General features: G+C 49.0%; 1 long non-coding RNA gene across 5 annotated transcripts; it reads left to right on the forward strand.

Moving 5' to 3' along the window:
- Nucleotides 1-1,298: 1,298 nt before the first annotated feature.
- Nucleotides 1,299-17,573, forward strand: LOC132426794 (uncharacterized). 5 transcript variants are annotated; one of them, XR_009519770.1, is made up of 3 exons: nucleotides 1,299-2,246; nucleotides 3,318-3,683; nucleotides 4,019-7,808. It is a non-coding gene; the product is annotated as an uncharacterized lncRNA (long non-coding RNA). The 5 variants fall into 5 exon arrangements; XR_009519771.1 differs by having other exon boundaries at nucleotides 1,299-2,140; XR_009519774.1 differs by adding an exon at nucleotides 17,541-17,573 and having other exon boundaries at nucleotides 1,547-3,683; nucleotides 4,019-4,869.
- The last annotated feature ends 976 nt before the right edge of the window (nucleotides 17,574-18,549 follow it).

Consider the following 18,549-nt stretch of genomic DNA (forward strand, 5'->3'; position numbering starts at 1 on the left):
CTTAGAACAGCACTTCAAACATGCATCCCGTTCACGCATCCCAACGGAAAACGTGGTTTTCTGTTGCCAATCATTGTAAAAAAAATTTTGTTGCCAGGAATCCAGAGGATTCTGTACCTCCCACTCTGGGTTTTCAGAGCAGAAAATGGGCCTTGTGTGCTTGGAACCATGAGATGCCTTTAGATCTAGAAAAGATCTTGAAGATGGCGTTGCTTAATCCCTTTTCACAGGTGGGAAGTCAGGCTTGGGGCAGGGGACACGGGGCCTCTGGCTGTGGTAGCTGAGCCCACAGGCCTACACGGACCCTGGCAAGTGGGACAAGTGAGTCAGCTGACCCCAGCACCCACGTGGCTCTGGGTGAGAGGGGGCCCTCCGCCTTATAACACACAAAACACACAAAACTCTAAAATACGGGAACCTGAATGCATCGGCCAGGCCGACCCTTCTAGCCGAGGTGAGATGACACCGGTGGCAGGGATTTACAGCCTGAGGCGGGGCCGCTGCATCCTTTGTGGGGTCCCGGGGCAGAGTGACAATGCAGGACTCCTTGCTCAAAAAGCCAGAGAAAACTTTGTCCTTTTTCCCATGGAGTCTCTCTTGACCTCTCGTGGTGTTTTTCATCTGCTATTTGATGGGGTAGCTCCTCGGGTCGGGGGTCAGCACAGACCTCTCTGGGCGTACAGACCACCCACCCACCAGGTGCCTGGGAACCCTGTGACTCCGAGTGGGTATGCATGCCCCCAACCCTGACTCTTCTCTTGCCTGGGGCCAGGCCCCTCTGGGGGCAGAGGGTATCATCAGTGGTCACCGGACAGGGGCAGAGAAGGGGACCTGTGTCCCCCAGGACACCAGAGAATAGGACCGCAGGTAGCCAAGGAACCACGGCAAGTGGACCGTATGATCGTGCGTATGGCTCCAAGCCCCAAACACACGCTCTGTCATCCCACTGAATTTCATTTATGAACCACAAGGTCAGATAAAATTATTAAGTTCAAGACAGATTGCAGAGCATGAAACCCCAAGCATGGGTCTCCTTTGAGCATAGGATCCCGTGTGTCTGCACCGCCACGTACCCAGGAAGCAATGTCTGGCCAGAGGTGAGCAGGCTGGGACCTCTGCAGTGGCCCTGGGGTGACAGAGGCCCAGGTCACGCAAGGGTGCAAGCTTGAGCCTTTCTTATCTGTGGCCTTTACCTACAACCTTTCCTGGGAGGGCAGGGGGTGGGGCTCCAGCTCCTGACCAGCATGACACCGGAGGTGGAAGATTTGGGGGTGGACTCTATCTCAGCTGGTGTCGGAAAGAATTCTCAGGTTAGAGAGAGAATAATACAGTTTTTCAAAGCCCATTTCGCCCTTAGAAGGAGCATTCTTCTGCGAGGTACGGAAAGGGGGCTGCCGAGGACCCCTTCCCTATGCATCTGAACCCTTCATTTGAGAAAGACGAGTTTTGCCAATTAACGTGGCATCTTCCGACGGCACAGAGCTTCCCTTCTGAGTCTTACTTGATTCTGACCTCCCTGCTCTTTGCTGTGCTCAGTTGGTGTTAACACTCATTTTATGGCCGTGGGATTTAACCCTCAGAGACCCCGAGGGGCAAGACTCAGGCCCTAGGATGGGGAGCCCCACACCTAAAGGCCTTGCCTGCCGCTAAACGCTCCCCAGGAAGGAATCTTGTGTTTATTCATTCATTAGGCATTGTGGAGTGCCAGGCACTGTTGTAGGTACTTCACAAAAATAGGGAGTTATTTTGGCCTGATTACAACCCTGTTATAATTCCTGGTCTTTGGACCCAGGTTCAGTGATGCCCAGAGAGGTTAAACAGAGAGTTCAGTGACTGGGGAGCCGGGAGCCAGCCCCATGCTGTCCAGCTCCAGACCCTCAGCCTCTGGCCTCCACTCCACTGCCTAGTATTCACGTCCGGGGGGCTCCAGACCCCCACCACGGAAGCAGGTGGTGCAGGCAGGGCTGTCTCTTATCGCCTTAGTTGCCACATGGACAACAGGCCGTGGGTCACGGAGCAGAGCCGGTTGCGGTGATGATGAGTTTAGGAGATGCTGAGGTACACCAGCTGCAGGAGGTGGAGGGCTACGGTACCCACCCGCCGCCTTCTGGGCTTCTCGTGGCAAACTGATGTCTGTTTGGTGAGCATCTCAGGGGTCCTTCAGAGTCTGTGTTGCACCCCCTTGCCTTTGGTGGATGTGAGGTTCTTATTGGTGACCTTGAGGAATCTGAGTTTCTCTCTTCCGGGTGAGTAACTGTGACTTTGTAAATGACACCTGGGGGGTGTCCACCGCTCAGCGTCGCTTTGGGCTATGGGCCTTGGAAGAGCGACTGCCGTAGGCTGGCAGAGGGGATCCTGCCTAAGGATGGAGCAGGGGGGCTGGGGGTTAGAGGAACCTTCTGGAAACCTCTGCCCAGTGAGGCAGGCTGATCTCATCTCGTGACTCATGAGCCCCGTGGCCAGGCGCCCAGAGGTGGGGGGGGAGGAACAGGTGGCTCCTCTCTGGAACATCAAAAACCCCTGCAAACCATGTGCTTCGTGTTCAGGGACAATTGCCAAACTCCTGCCCCTGAAATAATTTTCCAGGTCTTTCTACTAGAAAAAGTTCTAATTTGGAGATTGAGGGAGGGAGGAAACAAGAAGACCAGGAAGGAATCGCCAAGTTAGAATAAAGCTCCAAGGTCTCTGAAAATCAGAGAGGAACTTTGTCACAGGGGCCTGTTCTAAGGACAGAGGCCCCCATTTCCGCAAAAGGAGTCATCAGAACCCCAGCTGAATCCACGGAGTTTGGTCTGGCACGTCTGGACAGCTGAGCACTGACACATGCGCCCTGTGGACCCCTCGCTCCAGCTCTGAGAAAATGGCATTGTGTTCGTGAGGTTGTTCTCCGCACGCCCAGTGCCAGGGCAGCCCCCAGACGTGGCGGACACGCCAACCTGGCACCACACAGGGGCCGTGCTCTCCGCCAACCTGTGCTCTTTAGCTCTGCTCTGGCTCAGTGGCCGAGGGAACTCTTGAGTCATCCACCTTCTCAAGCACGACATATTTCTGGGAATGTGAAGGGCGCTCAGCAACATGACATTCCTTAGCTCATAGTAGGAAGGCAACTCCCAGCTTCCTTTCTCATCGTTGCATCATCTTTCCCAACAGGACGGAACAGATGTACTTGAAACTTACTAGAAACTTACATGCCTTTAGGAAAGAAGGGCAGGAGTCCACATCCAGCCCCACCCTTCTCTTTATAGTACAGCCCGGTTATCCTGCCCTAGAGGGAGAGTGGGCAAGTGTCATGAGCAACTGTTCTCTTGCCTCTGCAGAGATAAGGAAGACATACGTGTTGTACATTCTGTGCTCATCTCATCATCATGAAAACACAGTACCGTGACAGTCAAGGCACACGTACACGGCATCCATGACACATCAGCTCGGGTGACGGGTATCGCAGTTTTTAAAAGCTCTATGCACTTGTCATCTCAGAATAAGTCACGCGAAAGGTACATGATCTCTGTGAACCTTTGGCCTGTGGGTAAACTTTTGTACATTGAAATCCCAGGAGAATGTTATTTATTAACAATGCGGTTAACAAACAAACATTGGGGGTTTGTGGAGGGGAGCTGGGGCGGAGGTGGTGGACACAGAGATGACAAAAAGGGCATCTGCTTTCTGAAGGGCACAGAGTCCTGGTGGGTAATGGACACTCCAGGTCATGCGTGGGAGGTGCGCCAAGGGTGGGGCTCAAGGGAGGAGGCCTTGAATGTCCTGGGGGAGGGCTGAGAGAACCAGCTGCAGGAGGGATGTTTGAGCCAGGCTGGGAGACTGCTGGGTTACTGGTGTCCATCCAGGTGGTGGGACCATCACAAACAAGGATGGGAAAGCGCAGGGGAGACAGACAGGAGGTCAACGCAGAGATGGAGAGGCAGGAACCGGGGGTGGGTGGGTGGGGGGGTGGGTGCAGGAGCGACCAGGCTGGAAACAGATACGGGGCATAATCACTGTGCAAGGACAATTTGTGTTTTAGTTCGCAGGCGGTCGTGAGCCGTCCAGAGTCTTGAGTGGATGACGAGCTCCAGGCACGCCATGGGAAGGCCATGCGGGCAGCACATCTGGCCTGGGAAGGGCTGAAGGTGGGAGGTCGTGTTTGTGCCATAGATGGGCTGGGACTGCGCTTGACGGATAAGCAAAGGCCAGAGAGCGTGAGACACGACAATAACCGTTAACAGGGCGCATCGAAGCTCGCCCCTTGGAGACGCTCAACACTTAAGCGTCTCCCTTTACCATCAGAACGACGGCCCTAAGTGGTAGGTCTGCTATTCCCACATCTCACAGATGAAGAAACAGAGGCTCAGAGAAGAGAGGCAACTACTCCTGGGCATGCAGCGTGTAAACAGCAGGGCCAGCATTTCCACTGAGGTCGGTCTGACTCCAGCCATGCCCCGTGTTGTGGAATGACACAATTGCTTGGAACCAGTTAACTGTGGGAGGGGGAGGGAGGTGTTCCGGTGACTCCTGCCTGGGCGCCTCTGAGGACAGATGACAGTGGGTAAGATGGAGCAGGCAGATGGGGAGAAGGAACTCGTAACTAGTCTGACTGGGACCCAAAGGAAACTTGATACCAGCAAAATACCATGGGTGCTATTAACAGTCTGGGATCAGGGCTATAGGCCCGGGGCTCAGGTAGAAGGTGAGACCAGAGGTGTCCACTTGATACAAGGGAAGAAGTTTGTTTTTATCACCGAGATAGGAAAGCAAAGTGCAAGCAGAATGAAAGAAGCACGGCTTGAGAGCTTGTAACGTGCCAGGCACTGAGCTACATGTCGCCATGCATCCCGACAACCTGTGCCATCCTGTTACTGTCACCTTCAGTTACAGGTGAGAAAACAGAAGCTTGGAGCTATTAAGTAATCACCTGCGGCCACCCTGTCAGTAATGGTAAACCTGGCTCTCAAGCCAAAGCCTGACTCCCAAGGGCATCCACCTAGACAAACATGGGACAAAGTCACCTAACAGGGGTTATCAAGCAGCTGGAATCATAGGCTCCCCACGTTTCCTGTGTTTGCTTATCTGCCGTCTGTCTATAGTTAATAGAAGGCACTATTTTTGTAACAGGAAAAAAAGAGTTTTGTAAAAGCAAAAATGTGGATGTGTAATTGGATAGACTTTTTGGAAGACAGTTTTCCAACCTCCATCAAAAGCTGAAAATTTGGCATATTCATTGACCTAACAATTCTATTCTTAGAAGATAAACAAACAAGCAAGTAGAGATGATGTATGTATAAAGCTGTAGATTAGAAACAACTTGGAAATAGCTTAAATATCCCCTTTTTAAAATTTATTTTATTTTCAATATTTACTTCTGGCTGCGTTAGGTCTTTGTTGCTGCGCGTGGGCTTTCTCTGGTTGCAGCGAGCGGGGGCTACTCTTCCTTGCGGTACGCAGGCTTCTCATTGCGGTGGCTTCTCTTGTTGCGGAGCATAAGCTCTAGGCACGCGGGCTTCAGTAGCTGTGGCACGTGGGTTTCAGTAGTTGTGGCACGTGGGCTCAGTAGCTCTGTGGCATGTGGGATATTCCCGGACCAGGGCTCGAACCCCTGTCCCCTGCTTTGGCAGGAGGATTCTTAACCACTGTGCCACCAGGGAAGTCCCTACCTTAAATATCCTAATAAAGGGTTGAGAAATTTTGGCTCAGCCATACAGGTGAATTCAATACCAGGTAGCATCAGAAAGGATCACATAGATTGAGACGGGTGTGTAAAGATTATCCATGATATATTAACACACGAAGAAAATACACTAAAAAACATTATCTACCAATTGGTTTTATTTTGGTAAAAAATAACATTATATGAATACATTCATTAAACAATTCAGCTTTTTAGAAAAGTAGTGCTGCAAATAATTATTTAGTTCCACCTTTGATAAACGTTCATCAGAAAAGGCTGCACTGAGTGCGTGTGATGGGGAGGAAACCCAGCCAGGTTAGCAGGTAGCCCGTGAAGAGTGAGTAAGAGTTGTAAGGATATACATCAAAATGCTTTGTGACTTTAAGTTTTCTTTTTATTTAATTTTTTATTTTAGATTGGAGTGGAGTTGATTTACAATGTTGTGTTAGTTTCAGGTGTCCAGCAAAGTGATCCAGTTATACATCTACACATAGCTATTCTTTTTCAGATTCTTTTCCCATATGGGCTATGACAGAATATTCAGTTAATTTTTCTTTTTAATTATCTGTATTTTCTAGTTTTTCTTCCCTACAGTAGAAAAATTGATTACTTGGGGAGAAATATTTACTTTTAAATAATTTTTAAAATGGGAAGGAAAGAAACAGAGGTAGAAGAAGAGACGAAGGATGTGTGGCTTCAGGGACTGATGGAAGAGACACCTTCTAGAAGGTGGGCAGCAGTAGCAGCTGCCTCTGAAAAGTCCAAGGGGATGAAGACCAAGAGGAGGAAAGGAGGGAGCCATGCATGACCTCCCCCATCTTACGGAAAACTTATGTCTATTGTTATTTATCTCCAGCCACCTTCCTCTCTCAGCCCAGACCTACATTTTCCATTGCCTCCTTATTCCATAGGTGGTTCAAACTTAGCATCAGAACTGCCTACTCCTTCCACCCCTTCACTCCAGCCCCCAGACAGTCAGACAGGCAGACCCCAGACTCACTCACTTGCACTCTCCTTCTTGGGCTCGCCACCATCCACCCAAACTGTCATTCTAGATTCCTCCCTCCCTCTCCCTGCACATTTAAATGATCCTTTAAATATCTCTTGGACTAAGCTCTCCTCTCTAACCTTGAGGGTGCAGCCTTAGTCAAACCTTCCTCCTCTCTTGTCTACACTGATTCATCTACCCCTTAATCCAGCCTCCTCACCTTCATCAATTCTAAACACCATCAGACCATCTGACTCGTACCTGACACCCCACTCCCATTCTTGCCAGAATAAATCTGACTTCTTTAAAATATTGCAGATAATGAAGCAATAACCATCTGTGTGCATACAACTCGGTTTTTTTCATTCAAATTATTTCCTTGGGATAAATCCCCAGGGTCATTATGTATCAATACATCTACCCTTCTGAAACTGATCACTAATGCTCCCCAGCCCCGACATTTTTCTCCAACAAAAATGATTTTAGGGTTTGTAGAAAAAAATCTTAATTTTTGTGCCCTGACTCTGCCTGTATTTTTTTTTTCCTCTGTTAAGTCATGTGTTATCTTTTTTTTTTTTTTTCTCGGACGCACGGGCTCAGTGGCCATGGCTCACGGGCCCAGCCGCTCCGCGGCATGTGGGATCTTCCTGGACAGGGGCACGAACCCGTGTCCCCTGCATCGACAGGTGGACTCTCAACCACTGCCTCACCAGGGAAGCCCAGTCAGGTGCTATCTTTTAATCGAGAAAAAATTATTTGCATTTTAAAGCATGATGTATGTAAGCACCTTCCCCTCTCCAGTTTTTTTGTTGATTTTGCTTTTACACCCATATTGCTTCAGGTTATAGAAAGCTTTCTCTAGCTGGCAGGCATTTCACAAGTTTTGCAATGTGGCAATTTCTCCCCAGTGAACTCTTTTTAAAAAGTAGGGCAGGGCTTCCCTGGTGGTGCAGTGGTTGAGAGTCCGCCTGCCGATGCAGGGGACACGGGTTCGTGCCCCGGTCCGGGAGGATCCCGCATGCTGCGGAGAGGCTGGGCCCGTGAGCCATGGCCGCTGGGCCTGCGCGTCCGGGGCCTGTGCTCCGCAGCGGGAGAGGCCACAGCAGCGAGAGGCCCGCGTACTGCAAAAAAAAAAAAAAAAAAAAAAGTAGGGCAGAGGTGGAGGGGAGGCTGGGCTTACTTTCTTCAAGGTGTACCAAGTTAATAGTTTAAAAAAAAATTGGGGGTGGGGTTATCTGTATTCTAGTGGGTAACGGATTCTCACTAGCTTAGTGGGCTGTTTTCTCTTTTTGATAAAGAAAAATGTAGTAGGTGTGGTCCCTGGATCAGGAGACATGAAAGATCTCCTTCGATTTGACTGTAGCCTTTTCTGGCAAACTTTAAACTGCTTGGGATTGTCACCAGGATAAAATGACGAATGAGTGACTGGGCCGTTCTTCCTCTCCCTCTGTGGAACCATCCAGGAATCCTAAGGAAGGATGTCAGGGCCATGGGTGCTTATACATGCTGGACTGATTTAAATGTTTGCTTTGGGGCTAGTGGACAGATTTCAGAACTTGGATCGTCAATATAAACTATCAAATAAAACTCACCATCTCTAGGTCAAATATACATTTTTGGTGACATAGCTTTTCTTCAAAACAGGAATAGTCTGTGAAATGCTGTTTTAAAAATGTCTTTATCACAGAAACAGACTCACAGACACGGTTACCAAGGTGGAAAGGAAGGGGTATAAATTAGGAGTATAGAATTAACAGATACACACCACTATATATAAAACTGATAAACAACAAGGACCCACTGTATAGCACAGGGAACTATATTCACTAACTTGCAATAACTGTAATGGAAAAGAATCTGAAAAAGAATTCATATCTATCCATGTATAGATGTAGGTATATCTGAATCACTTTGCTGTACACCTGAAACTAACACAATGTTGCAAATCAACTATAGTTCAATTAAAAACTAAATACCTTTATCAAACCGCCTCTGCTCTCCAAGCCACTGACCTGCTTTCTCATCCTCACAGACAACCCAGACATCACAAAGGAATGCCTCTCTCTTCTGTGGCAAGCAAACCTACCCACGCTTGGACCCATCCTACCTTCCTTGCTCTCTGCTCGATAAAGGTTCCTGCCCCAGAGCCTTTGCACAAGCTATTGACTCTGCCCACATGTTCTCCACCCTCAGCCCACCCCTTCCTTCCGGTGTCAGCTCCTGCAGTGCTTCCTCAAAGCCTCCCTTGATTGCTCTTGGTGAGTCAAAGCCCCTCTCGTATGTCCTCCTGGCACTGTGTTACACCTCTCCTCATAGGTGGCATTTTTGGTGTCTTTGTACCCTTATTTGTTCATTGTCTGTCTTTCTAATGGGCTTGAGCCTGAGGGAGACAGGGCCAGTGTCCATGATCATCTCCCAAAGAGTGAAAAGGCCAAGTTGACTAGCCCAGCCACGAGGGTGATCCGCCAAGTCAAAGACGAGATGCAGCCTCAGAGCTCCCGGGAGGGGCAACGTCACACTCATCGCCATAAAGACCCTGTGCCGTGGGTCCTTTATTCCAGAGGAGGTAATGAATGAGTATTAACACCATAGGAGGTGAGGACAGGGAAGCTCTCTAGGGAGAAGCATTTCCAGCAAGACCCATGGGCTACCTACAAAGCAGGTCCATCACTTCTTGCCTCCGTTGCTGTCACCCTGGCCAAAGCCTCCATCATGTGCTTGCGGGACCACTCAAACGCCTTCCCCCCGTGTGACCCGTCTCCATCCCGGCTCTACAAAATCCACGTTCCACACAGCAGCTGGGATAACTGTCCAACAATCTAGATCGAATTGTATCACTGGCCTGCTCATAGCTGGACATGACTTGTAGTCCCATTAGAACAGGTCCCAACCCCCGGTCTGTGCATCCCTGTGCCACCTGGCGCTGACCTGGTTCTCCTGTCTCTCTCCCTTCACCCGCTCTGCTCTGGCCACTCTGACTGCTTTGCGGAACCTCAGATACTCCACCCAGAGCTTGTTCTCTCTGCTGGGAAAGCCCCCCCATGGCTGCCCCTCTCTCTTCCAGGTCTCCGTTTAATTGTCATCTCCTCGGAGAGGTCTTCCCTGCCCTCAGGCACACAATTCTCATCTTGTCCTATTTTATATTCTTCCCAGCTCTTATCTCTGTCTGAGTGACTGTTGTTTATTTTCTTGTTGATGTGTCTTTTCCTCCTAGCCTCCCCAGTATCCGAAGAGGATCTGGGACCAGGAGGCGCTCAGGATAGAGTGGGAGAATGAACACGCTCTGAATTATCACTAACGAAAAAGTCATAGTTAAGGTGGAGGGGGAACACAGCATGCTAGGATGGGGAAGGGTCCTGGAGAGCATCCCTGAGGTAGGCATCCAGGCTCTGCCTGACCTCCTGCAGGGACCAAGAGCTAATTCGCATTCAGCGGACAAAGGGGGATAAACAAAAATAGCCAATGAGGGCTTCCCTGGTGGTGCAGTGGTTGAGAGTCCGCCTGCCGATGCAGGGGACACGGGTTCGTGCCCCAGTCTGGGAAGATCCCACATGCCGCGGAGCGGCTGGGCCCGTGAGCCATGGCCGCTGAGCCTGCGCGTCCGGAGCCTGTGCTCTGCAATGGGAGAGGCCACAACAGTGAGATGCCCGCGTACAGCAAAAATAAAAAAAAAAAAATATAGCCAATGAGATGACTCATTATGTAATTTCCACAAGTTTATTTACTAATCCCACTCTGATTCACCAATTAGCATAACATTTATTAAGCACATACTCAGTGGGGGAGGCAAACATGTAAAAAAAATAACCTAAGCTGGTGCCCCAAGTGAGAAAACTTCAGTAGAGCAGGTCTCGGGAGGTCTTTCCTGGCTGTCTCAGTGTGGGTAAAGTACCGTGAAGATGAAAAGATAATGGGGGTGGTGTGGGGTGGTATAAACTGGGAGATTGGGATTGACATATACACACTATTATGTATAAAATAGAGTACTAATGAGAACCTACCGTATAGCACAGGGAACTCTACTCAGTACTCTGTGGTGACCTAAATGGAAAGGAGAGCCAAAAAAGAGGGGAGATATGCATACATATGGCTGATTCACTTTGCTGTGCAGTAAAAACTAACACAATATTGTAAGGCAACTGTACTCCAATAAAATAAAAAAAAAAAGATTAAAAGATAATGTAGGGGCTTCCCTGGTGGCGCAGTGGTTGAGAGTCCACCTGCCGATGCAGGGGACGTGGGTTTGTGCCCCGGTCCGGGAGGATCCCACGTGCCGCGGAGCAGCTGGACCCAGGAGCCATGGCCGCTGAGCCTGCGCGTCCAGAGCCTGTGCTCCGCAATGGGAGAGGCCACAACAGTGAGAGGCCCGCGTACCGCAAAAAAAAAAAAGATAATGTAGGAAAATGGCCATATAATGCCTGCCCCATAGTAAGCCCCTAACACATCTTTGCCTGGGTTCCTCTCCCACAGAGCAGACAGATGGCAATCATTGCTACTAGGGCAGGTGATTGTTGGGGGCAGGCACAAGACCACCCTGCTAGAAATGACACTTCCCAGCCTCCCTTGCAGCTAGCCATGCCATGTCACCAAGTTCTGGCTGATGTGAGCCCCCGTCAGGTGTGCAACATCCTGGTAGGGATTTAAAACACCAGGCTTGGGGCTTCCCTGGTGGCACAGTGGTTGAGAATCTGCCTGCTAATGCAGGGGGCACGGGTTCGATCCCTGGTCTGGGAGGATCCCACATGCCGTGGAGCAACTAGGTCCGTGAGCCACAACTACTGAGCCTGTGCGTCCGGAGCCTGTGCTCCACAATGAGAGAGGCCGCGATAGTGAGAGGCCCGCGCACTGCGATGAAGAGTGGCCCCCGCTCGCCGCAACTAGAGAAAGCCCTCGCACAGAAACGAAGACCCAACACAGCCAAAATAAATAAATTAATTAATAAGCTCCTACCCCCAACATCTTCTTAAAAAAAAATAACAAAAAAACCGCCACCAGGCTTGACCCCCATTTCCCTTCCCTGTTTCTGGCCTGACAGGCTTGGTGAGGACGTAGCTTCCACCACAGCAGTTCATACAAGGCCCACAACGTGACAGAAATGAGAAGGGTGAGCCCCGGGAGAAGGGCCTCCTCGCCAGCCCACACGGACCGGGCTCTCACGGGAGAGGGAAGAGGAGAATCTCTCTCAGTTAAGCCTTTGCATTCGGGGGCGTCTTTGCTACAGCGGCTTTGCCTTCACCTCCCTAACACAAGAATGATGGGGAAGACTTCACCCGAGGCACTAACATTGAACTGGACATCGGAGGATAAATAGGAATTTATCAACGGAGGAGTGGGGTAAAGTGTAAATTCCAGAAAGAGGGAGCCACACTGAATGCAGAGGTCCGGAGGCAAGAAAGTCGTTGGCTGATTCTAGCCCAGTGTTTCTCCATTAGACTCGCCTGCTGGTTGAATACAGATTACTGGGACTCCCTCTACCCCATCCCGACTCCACCATCAGACCTTTTGAATCAGAATCCACAGGGGATGGGGCCAGGGAGTCTGACTTTCTACCTGGTGCCTTGGGTCCACTCTCGTGACCAGCAATTCTGGGAAAGCTGGCCCGAGGCACAGTAACTGGCTTCTGGGATCTTGGACCCCCTAAGGAATTTGAACCTTAACACAAAATCCATTGCTTCTTTTCTTTTGGGGGAGAGGTCACAAATTCTTTTAAAAATGTGATGAAACGTATAAGCCTTTTCCCAGAAAATGCTCCCCCCCACCCCAACATTTGAATACCTTTTCAGGGACCCAAGAGTCTGCTTTTTGGAACCCCATGGAAAACCTTGGGGGCAGTGATTTCAATCAAGAGAGACCTTGGATTGCATCAAGGCAGCTCCCATAGCTGCGTAGAGATGAAGGGTGGGCGAGGGGCCCCAGGTGGGAAGCCCAGGCAGCAGGCAAGTGAGGATGGAGGTCTGACCCAGGTGCAGGTCACAGGAACAGAGGAGGTGGATGAGAGAAAGTCAGAATGAGGAGGCCAGGGCGTGTGACCAAGAAGGCTGGAGGGGGCAGAATTCAGAGGGAGGTTTCCCCTTGGAGAGTCCTGCAGAGAGGGGCATGGGGGGACCATGACCCAGTTCTTCGGCACGTCCAGTTTTACAACAAATGGAAGGACTTCGAGGGATCAGGTAGTGGTTTCTGGAAAGCAGTGGACATTCAGGTAGAAGTTTAGAAGGGGGCCCAGGCTAAGATTCAGTGCTCGCTGAGGATGCGTGACAGCTGATGCTGTGAGAGTCCATGGCATCCTCCAGGGAGAGGCTGTAAAATGAGACAGGAGGCAAGACCCTGGAGAGACTCACCCATGAGGGCAGGGAGGACAGGAGCCCAGGAAAGGGGAGAATCAGAGGAGGGAGAGACAGAGACAGAGAGAACAGGGGCAGCAGGGTCAAGCGAATGAGCCCTGCCAGGCCATTGGATTGGGCAGCTCAGAGTTCACTGGGCAGTATTTGGAGATAAGGAGACATGCTGTCTTCAACTTACCTGCAAATGACTTAGAAAAAAAATACATACACATAGAAAGATAAAGCGAAAGTGGCAAAATGTTCCCAAGTGGAAAAGCTGGGCGAAGGTTTTGGGGAGTTTTTTTGTGATGTTCTTGCAACTTTGTTTGAAATAAAATCCCCTTGTTTTAAAAAGAATACTTTGCAGAGAGTGCAAGACGCTAGCCGGACAGTGGTGGGTTAGCCCGCGCAGACTAAGCTTTGGAGAAGTTTGAGGATGAAGAAAAAGAAAAGGAGGGCGCTGATCATTTGAAGGGTGGCATTTTTAAATAATGGGGATCTGGGAGGAGGAATAGGTGCTCGAGAATATTTTAGGGCTGAAACTACAGTCTCAGAGGTGGGAGAGGGGAAGGAGGGGGCGGGGGACACAGGAATGAGGGGGAGGGGCTGAACCGGGTTGAAAAATGTGGGATCGAGCCAGGTTCAGCCTTGGAGTGGGGGCCCTTTGGAATTTGGGGCCATTTACCCCCGTCGGAGTGAGGTGGGCCCCCCTCAAGTCGGCCACCGGAAGCGATTGCCCTTTTAAGGCGCGGGCAGCCGGCGGTGAGTCACGCGGGCCCGCCCCCGTGGGCGTGCGCCGCCCGCCCCGCCCCCGCCGACCGCGCGCCCCGCCCCCGCCCCCGGTCCCTCCGTCCCCACGCCCCGCCCCCACGCCAAAGGGGCCCCGGGGGTCGCGGTGCAGGAAGTGGGCTCTTGGCGCCGTTTCATTCCTTTCCCCTGAGGCAGGCGTCTTCGCGCCTTTATCAAAGTTATTTTTACGTGTTGAGAAATTTTCAAGTGAGCACTTGTGCGGTGGCACCTTCTCCTTGTCGAGCTTGGGCCTTGAAGAAATTCCCCGGCTTATTTATAGCCCGTGTTTATTTTTACTCAAGTCCTGAACTTGAGCCCCTAGAAGTGGTCTGAGCGGCGGCAGATCGGGAGGGAATCGTGGCTTTGCGACCACGGATCCAGTAACTGGGTTTGTTCTGTGACCTGGGGGAGCCCCAGCGGGGCCGAGAAGAGGGACAGACCCAAGTTCAGTGCTGGGCTAGGGGCGCTGCCGGAGACCCCGTGCAGGCAAAAAGCGACCTCGGCCATCCAGCCCCTCCCGCAGTGCACTTTAATCTCAACCCCCCACTCCAGGTGCAAAATCAGACCGCCCTCGTCCGCCCTTACTGGTTGTTCTCTTCTGAGATCGATCAGTGCCATCAGACTTTTGAGGAAAGTGATGACTTAGGTTTTGCTTGACCCTGAAGCTCAGACTTACGCATCCTTTTAGTGTCTTGGGGGCTCCATGCGGTGACGTGGAGCCCTTCACAGAAACAGGAAAGTTTCCTAAGTGGTAGGGAGTTACCCCTAGCAGGGTGGGGTGGGGTCCTTGAGGAGCTGTTTCCTCTCCACCCTCTTATTTGCTGGGCCTGCTCTCAGACAAGGAAAGAGCCACTTTAGGAATGGAAACAAGTCGAGGTGTGACATAAAGAATGGGTTTCAAAGCCGCCACACGCGGGCCCCCTCGCGTGTATTATTAACACAGTGAAATTTCCCAGAGGTTGTCCAGGGAGGGTGTGGGTTTACAGTCCTGGAAGGCAATTTTGACAAAAACTCCGGATTTGACCTTGAACGTTTGGATTCCCTATGTAACTGGCTTGCTCGAGCCTGATGGCGCCCGCCTTTCAGGGTAATCTTTGGGGCTCATAATTCAGCGCTGAATAGACCCCATCTTGGTTCTTTTACATTTGCCTGGAGCAGTTAGACTTTCCATTATCTCTCATGAGTCAGGGCTCGTTGAATTTATTTTACATTTATTTTAATACAGCCCGGAGTTGGCTGAGGTCATTCTCATTCAGCTCCAGACTGTAAAACGCCATTAGTCTAGCAGTTCAATGTAAAAGAAAGGAACAGAGTATAGTGCTCTTTTGTTTGCTTTTGCTTTTACTCTTCCCAGAAAATGGGTCTGTGGGTGGGATCCCAGGGATAACAGACCCCTGGTGTGAGGCACAGATTCTGCAGCTCCTAGTGACTGATGGGAGCCCCTGCTTCCGGACCAGCAGCCTGGGGGCTGCCTGCCTGTGTTTTGTTTGCAGGTAGATGGATGGATGTGCAGAGGGCAGGAGAACCATTAAAAGAGAGGGTTGAAGCAGAAGACTTTCTGCCTAAACTGGCCTCCTGGTGGGAGAGCTCCCGCTAAGACCGCCCTCAGACTGGATGCGTTTAAACCCTCATGGTTCTGAAGCTTCGTAGCCGCCGCTGGCATGTCGTTAGTATTAGGTGTTTCATCTTTTAATTTCTACCCCGTAGGAGGGGGATGCCTACTTCAGTCAGCTGGATGCTGACCAAAAGCGTCCACCCTGTCCGGGCACTTGGTCCTGACCTAAGGTGCTGACCCATCCTAAAGCAGGTAGATAAACACCCATTCTAAAATCTGCTTTGAACTTTGGGTTATTGAAAACAGTGCTTTCTCCTCTTGACTTTATTCCTTTAGCTTCATTAGTTTAAAGAGCTGTTTATTGAAAAGTTATGAAAATTATGAAGCTCCTAAGAGCAAAAAGACAAAAAGTATTTTGAATGTTGCAGTAGGTATAACTGTCTACTTTAGCTCTCCAGTTTTCTGTGATTTCGGCCTAATTTGCTTACATAGGTACAGGCATACATTTTATTGTCTTGCACGTTATTGTGTTTAGCAGGTACTGCAGTTTTTACAAATTGAAGGTTGTGGCAGCCCTGTGTCAAGCACGTCTGTCAGCACCATTTTTCTAACAGCATTTGCTCACTTCATGTCTCTGTGTCACATTTTGGTAGTTCTCTCAGTATTTCAAACTTTTTCATTATTATTATATTTATTATGATGGTCTGTGATCAGTGATCTTTGATGTTACTTATGCAAAAAGATTATAACTCCCTGAGGTCTCAGATGATGGTTAGCATTTTTTTAACAAGAAAGTAATCAAGGTATATACATTGTTTTTTTAGACCTCCTGCTATTGCACGGTTAATAGAAGACAGTAAAGATAACTTTAAATGCGCTGGGAAGCCAAAACATTTGTGTGACTTGCTTTACTGGGATTTCACTTTATTGCAGTGGTCTAGAATGAAACCCACAATATCTCTGAGATATGCCTGTAATGAAATTAATTTCATTTTCCTATTTTTATGCTTCAGAAGCATAAAAGCATATGCTTCACATTATGTTTAATGTGATTTCAAAAACATTGGGCTTTTTGAAGGAAACATTCTAAATAAGCATTGCTCATCGTGTTCCTAGACATGAACGAATGCCAGTCTCGACATCCATTAAAATTCATCAACAACGGAACCGCAGAAGGTGGCCGGATCTGGAGTTGATGCTTTCTGTCCAGAACAGACAAGACTGTGACTGGCTGTGCAGAGGTGTCATGGGGTGAAGGCACCTGGAATGTCCCCTCTATTCACGGGGGTTCTAAAACCGAGCTTCTCAGGAAACCTAGAAATAAGATATTTTTTCCTCCTAAATGATCTTTAAAAGTGGCAGTCACATCAACCATAATTTATTTCAACCTCACTAGTTGGAAGTTTGTACTAATTTACATACTGTTGTAAAGGAAGTTTTGCTGAGCAAGAAAGATCAGAGGGAAAACATCTAATTTATGTAACAGAACAACATGTTTGTCTTGATTTTAGAAGCCCTCATTTGTATATTATTAATTTAATGTTGATTTAAATGATCCTTCTCTGTTCCCTAAATCAATCTGCCAGTGTCTTCAGGGGGCAAGATTCTATTTTCTCTCACTTTGGGTTTCTATAGTTTTGAGGGTAATATAACGAAATTTCTTTTAAAATATGGAAGGGGATCAAAATATGCCATCCCACAACACACCACTTTGGCATAAGGATTATTTTGAGCTGAAGGCAATTGAGAAAAAGCAGACACAGGAAAGGCAATCTGCCATCCCCTTATCTGCCTAAAAGTAGGTCATAAATTTCTCTCGTGAAGGTGTTCTCCCCTCTGTCATACCAGGAAGGGAAGAGCAACCTTTATCACTGCAGATGGAGATGTCACCAGGATGAGTCTGCATAAATAAAACCCTGCTTTATCTTACATTAGTTTCTCCGATATATTTACCTTCCCATGATTTACCACTCCTAGAAACCAAAACCCTTGTCCTTTCACTTCTCAAAGTCTCAAAGTCTTTTCACTTCTCAAAAAATTTTCTCCCTTTGTTAAAATGGTTTATAAGCCCCCTGAGTTTAACCCCTTCATTTCTTTTCTGTGAAGTCCTCCATGTGTGTTAAAATTAAAACATTAACCCATGCACGTAAAAATTAAAAATATTAACATCAAATAAAATTTGTATGCCTTTTCTCCTGTTAATCTGGCTTTTGTCCTTCTAATTTGCAGATCCCAGCTACAGAACCTAAGAGGGAAGAGGAAAGAGGAAAGAGTTTTTTCTTCCCCAACAGTATTCTCTAATTAGACTAATTAAAATAGGTGGTCCTATAATTCAGTCTGATCTGTATGGTTTTATGATATGGATAATCAGTTTTGAGGAAGAAACATCCAATTTATCACCGTAACATGGAACCATTTGAAAATTCTTTACAGCTTTATTGGTGTCCTCCCCAGACACCCCAGGAATATCCATTTCCTGAGTCCGGAGACAGAGCAGATAAGAGATCCTGGCTGCAGAGATTTGAAATTTAAAACAACACAAATGTGCATACACTCTTCTTCCATTTGCCAGGCAGTTCACCACCTGGCTGCTCTCACTGGCCGTGCTAATTGGTCATGAGAAGGAAGTGGCTAATGGCTTCCTTGGAATGAGTGTGGGCGTGCTGGAGATGACCCAGAGCCTGAGAAATAAATGCGGTTCAGCTTAGCAGTAAGCCAGGGAGAGTCCTCACTGCCACCTTCGTCATCACCATCACCTCTGTCACCCTCCTTCTTCCCATCATCGTTATACAGTCATCATACCTGCGCCCGTACACAGCGCCCAGCACCAAAGCAAGCGCTTCACGAGCACCATCTCACAGTCACGGAGGATCTGAATCTTTCTTGGGATTCCATTCCTATCCAAAACATCATGATGACAGTTCCAGGGACACACAGTGAGCAGTGTGCGTCTTCCTGTCTTGAGCAGAGCAGCAAATGCAAGCTGGTTACTGGGTCCAAAGAGAAGACAAATCAGTTCAGGACCAGGTTTAGCTTCTTAGAGAGAAAGAAGAGCTCCCAGGAATAACTGAATCATTTGTTCCACAAAGGTCTGGAGTGCCTGTAACGAGCAGGGACTGTGCTAGGCACTGGGTTACAGGGATGAACCAGGCAGAGATGGTCCTGACCTCAGTCTTCCATTTCTAAACAGAACCAGTAGGAACAGAAGAAGCAGGCAGGCAAAGATTCTTTTTTTTCT

This window comes from Delphinus delphis, chromosome 1, assembly GCF_949987515.2.
Source record: "Delphinus delphis chromosome 1, mDelDel1.2, whole genome shotgun sequence".
Taxonomy (NCBI): Eukaryota; Metazoa; Chordata; class Mammalia; order Artiodactyla; family Delphinidae; genus Delphinus; species Delphinus delphis.